Source organism: Coenobita brevimanus, chromosome 44 (assembly GCF_032717465.1).
Source record: "Coenobita brevimanus isolate Jiangsu-jjx chromosome 44, ASM3271746v2, whole genome shotgun sequence".
Lineage (NCBI taxonomy): Eukaryota > Metazoa > Arthropoda > Malacostraca > Decapoda > Coenobitidae > Coenobita > Coenobita brevimanus.
The window spans coordinates 460,070-466,148 of NC_136997.1; positions in this window are offsets into that span (position 1 = coordinate 460,070).

Here is a 6,079-nt window from a genome sequence, read left to right on the forward strand (position 1 = left end):
ACCACCACCCCTATTACTATACTACTACCACTACTACTACCCCTCCACCATCACTACTACTGTACTACTGCTATTACTATTGCTGCTGCTGCTGCTACTACTACCACCACCACCACCACTACTACTGCTTCTACTAGTACCACCACCAGGTCCACCACTACTACTACTACCACCACCACCACTACTGCTGCTACTACGACTACTAGCACCACAACTACTGCTAATACAACTATCACTATCACTACCACTACTACCACTATTGCTGCTGCTGCTGCAACTTCTATCACCATCACCACCACTACCACTACTACTACTACCGGTACTACTACTGCTATTACCCCTGCTACTACCAGCATCACAACCACCACCACCATTACTACTACTACAACTACTATTATTACCACCACCATCACCACTACTACTGCTACTAGTATTACGTATACTACTACTACTACTACTACCACCACCACCACCTCCACTACTACGGCTACTCCCACCACCATCACCACCATTACTACTACTACTGCTACTGCTTCCACTACCACCACCACTACTACTACTACAATTGCTTCTACTACCACCTTCGCCACCACCACCACTACTACTACTTCTACTGCCACCACACCACCACTACTACTACTACTACTGCTACTGCTTCTACCACCTCCACCACCACCACTACTACTACTACTACTACTACCATCTCCACCACTACTACTACTGCCACCACCACCACTACTACTACTACTACTGCCACCACCACCACCACCACCACTACTACTAATACTACTACTACTGCCACCACCACCACTACTACTACTACTACTACTACTGCCACCACCACCACCACTACTACTACTACTGCCACCACCACCACTACTACTACTACTGCCACCACCACCACTACTACTACTACTACTGCCACCACCACCACCACTACTACTACTACTACTACTGCCACCACCACCACTACTACTACTGCCACCACCACCACTACTATTACTACTACTACTACTGCCACCACCACCACTACTACTACTACTACTACTACTGCCACCACCACCACCACTACTACTACTACTACTACTGCCACCACCACCACTACTACTACTACTACTGCCACCACCACCACCACTACTACTACTACTACTGCCACCACCACTACTACTACTACTACTGCCACCACCACTACTACTACTACTACTACTGCCACCACCACCACCATTACTACTACTACTACTGCCACCACCACCACCACTACTACTACTACTACTACTACTGCCACCACCACCACCACTACTACTACTACTGCCACCACAACAACTGCTGCTGCTGCTACTGCCACCACCACTACTACTACTACTGCCACCGCCACCACTGCTGCTACTACTGCTACCGCCACCACCACCACTGCTACTACTACTACTACTGCCACCACCACTACTACTACTACTACTACTACTGCCACCACCACCACCACTACTACTACTACTGCCACCACCACCACCACTACTACTACTACTACTGCCACCACCACCACCACTACTACTACTGCTGCTGCCACCACCACCACCACTACTGCCACCGCCACCACCACTACTACTACTACTGCCACCACCACCACCACTACTACTACTACTACTACTGCCACCACCACCACCACTACTACTACTACTACTACTACTACTACTGCCACCACCACCACCACCACTACTACTACTACTACTACTACTACTACTACTACTGCCACCACCACCACTACTACTACTACTGCCACCACCACCACTACTACTACTACTGCCACCACCACCACTACTACTACTACTACTGCCACCACTACCACCACCACTACTACTACTACTACTACTGCCACCACCACCACCACCACCACTACTACTACTACTACTGCCACCACTACCACCACCACTACTACTACTACTACTACTGCCACCACCACCACCACCACCACTACTACTACTACTACTACTACTACTACTACTTCTGCTGCTACTGCTTATACCACCACCACCACTACTACTACTACTACTACTGCTCCTGCTTCTACTACCACCTCCACCACCACCACTACTACTACTACTGCCACCACCACCACCACCACTACTACTACTACTGCCACCACCACCACCACCACTACTACTACTGCCACCACCACCACCACCACCACTACTACTACTACTACTGCCACCACCACCACTACTACTGCCACCACCACCACTACTACTACTACTACTACTACTACTACTGCCACCACCACCACCACCACTACTACTGCTACTACTACTGCCACCACCACCACCACCACTACTACTACTACTACTACTGCCACCACCACCACTACTACTACTACTACTGCCACCACCACCACTACTACTACTACTACTACTGCCACCACCACCACTACTACTACTACTACTACTGCCACCATCACCACTACTACTACTACTGCCACCACCACCACTACTACTACTACTACTGCCACCACCACCACCACTACTACTACTACTACTACTACTGCCACCACCACCACTACTACTACTACTACTACTGCCACCACCACCACCACCACTACTACTACTACTGCCACCACCACCACCACTACTACTACTACTACTGCCACCACCACCACCACTACTACTACTACTACTACTGCCACCACCACCACCACTACTACTACTACTACTACTACTACTGCCACCACCACCACTACTACTACTACTACTGCCACCACCACCACCACCACTACTACTGCTACTACTACTACTACCACCACCACCACCACCACTACTACTACTACTACTGCCACCACCACCACCACCACTACTACTACTACTACTACTACTGCCACCACCACCACCACCACCACCACCACTACTACTACTACTACTGCCACCACCACCACCACCACTACTACTACTGCCACCACCACCACCACCACTACTACTACTACTACTACTACTACTGCCACCACCACCACCACCACCACTACTACTACTACTACTACTACTACTGCCACCACCACCACTACTACTACTACTACTACTACTACTACTGCCACCACCACCACCACCACTACTACTACTACTACTATTACTACTACTACCACCACCACCACTACTACTACTACTACTACTACCACCACCACCACCACCACCACTACTACTACTACTATTACTACTACTGCCACCACCACCACTACTACTACTACTACTACTACTACTACCACCACCACCACCACCACCACTACCACCACTACCATGGTCGGGGTTGGGATACACACCAGCAGAGATAAATAAAAATCTGGTATTTCAGGTGAATATCATCAACCCAGACGACTAAATTAGCGCTGGGAGTATGAAGGGTGAGAGACTAACTAGGAGAGTGTATGTGAATGAGGTGGAGGGGGAGGAGAACGAGGAGAAGACCGAGGAAGACACGGAGGGATGGAGGAGGGAGGTATAGTTTGAGGGATGGGGTGAAAGTGGGAGGGATGGAGGATGAGACTAACTAGGAGAGTATGTGAGATGGAGGAGGAGACCGAGGAGGAGAGATGGAGGGATGAAGTAGAGAGGTATATGAGAGGGGGGTGTAAGTTAGGGGTATCCCCCCAACTTACACCCCCCTCTCATATACCTGCGACATGGCGGGGGACAGGGCGACATGGAGGCGAGTTGTTTGTGGACACCCCTTACGGGATTAAGGCGTCTGACTATAGATAGATATATAGACAGATAGATACGGATCATATTAAAGATAAATATTAATCAGCAGGACAAAAACGAGACTTTCATCTCGAACTAGAGCTCGGTGAACCATAGAAGCTTCGAATCCCGTCAGTCACCCTCTAACCTTGAGCGGGGGAGGACGCTCGAGCTGTGTATGTTCTGTGTTGATGGTGTTTAAACAGCTTCCCCATCTTGCCGAGATGAAGGAAGGTAAGCGAGGATATTGTTCATTAGTTCTTTGATAATTACTAGTTCTTTGAGATGAACCAAATCGTCCTTATAATTGTGAAAGTGGTGTGGAAATAAGTTATCTGAGAGGAATGTGGAGCTACGTGGAGAGACAGACAGACAAATGAGAAGTAAAGGAATGCTGTGGTGTTGGTGTGGATGTGGAGTTACGTGGAGAGACAGACAGACAAATAAGGAAGTATAGGAGCGTTGCGGTGTTGATGTGGATGTGGAGTTCGGTGGAGAGACAGCCACACAATTATGGAAGTGAAGTAGCGTTGTGGCGTTAATGTGACTGTGGAGTTAGGTTGACACACAGACAGACAAATGAGGATGTGAAGGAGCATTGTGGTGTTGATGTGGATGTGGAGTTACGTGGGGAGACAGCCACACAAATAAGGGAGTGAAGAAGTGTTGTGATGTTGACGTGGATGTGGAGTTACGTGGAGAGACACAGACATATAAGGAAGTAGGAGCGTTGTGGTGTCTGTGTGCATGTGGAGTTACATGGAGAAACAGACAGACAAATGAGGATGTGAAGGAGCGTTGAGGCGTTGATGTGGATGTGGGGTTACGTGGAGAGACAGACAGACAAATAAGGAAGTAAAGGAGCGTCGTGCTGTTGATGTGGATGTGGAGTTACGTGGAGAGACAGCCACACAAATAAGGAAGTGAAGGAGCGTTGTGGTGATGATGTGGATGTGGAGTTACGTGGAGAGACAGACAAATAAAGAAGTAAAAGAGCGTTGTGGTGTGTGTGTGGATGTAGAGTTACGTGAAGAGACAGACAGACAAATAAGGATGTGAAGGATGCTGTGGTGATGATGTGGATGTGGAGTTACGTGGAGAGACAGACAGACAAATGAGGATGTGAAGGAGCGTTGTGATGTTGATGTGAAAGGGGAGTTAAGTGGACAGACAGACAGACAAATGGGGAAGTGATGGAGCGTTGTGGTGGTGATGTGGATGTGGAATTAGGTGGAGAGACAGACAGACAAATGAGGATGTGGAGGAGCGTTGTGGTGGTGATGTGGATGTGGAGTTACGTGGAGAGACAGACAAATGAGGAAGTGAAGGAACGTTGTGGTGTTGATGTGGATGTGATTGATAGTTTTGGGAAAAGCACCCTGAGATGATTTGGCCATGTGGAGATAATGGAGAGTGAGAGACTGACTAGGAGAGTGTATGTGAGTGAGGTGGAGCGTGATAGAGGGAGAGGGAGACCGAGGAAGAGATGGAGGGGTATGGTGGAGAGGTATATGCATGAGGAGAGTGTGAACTGGAGGGAAGACAGACAGATGCTGGACAAGGTGACATGGAAACTCTTTGTGGCATAGCACTTCTTCGTGACTAGCATCATATTAGAGTTTATTTCACGTAGCTCAGTGGCAGAATAAGACAATGTTGCGGCCCCACTTACATAGCACTTCTTCGTGACTAGCATCATATTCCAACGTTAATTTATTGTTACATCTCAGCAGTGAAGATGGAGAGAGGGCAGTGATGATAATAATAATAATAATAATAAGATGATGATGGTGATGATGATGATTATGATGATGATGATGATTATGACTCTCTCTCTCCCCCTCTCTCTCTCACACACACACACACACACACACACACACACACACACACACACACACACACACACACACACCACATTATTTCGTCAAACCCTTCCTTTGGTGACGTCTTATTTCTCCCCTTCTCCTCTCTCTCTCTCTCTCTCTCTCTCTCTCTCTCTCTCTCTCTCGTGCGGTATCAAAACATAATAATAATAATAATAATAACAATCTCATGCCAGGAAGCTTTTTAGTCAGAGGTATAACTTCATTACGAGAATTAGACAAAGAAAACGGTAAGAATGGCGGTAATCACTATGAGGCGAAAATACAGGTGTGATAGCAAGATTAATTAGGCTCCTAGCACCTGTCCCCATCGGTCTGAAGGATCGGGGTTGGGTGGGGTGCAGTGGGGTAGGAGTGGGGTTGGGTGGGATGCAGTGGGGTAGGAGTGGGGTTGGGTGGGGTGCGGTGGGGTAGGATTGGGGTTGGGTGGGGTGCGGTGGGGTAGGAGGGGTTTGGGTGGGGTGCAGTGGGGTAGGA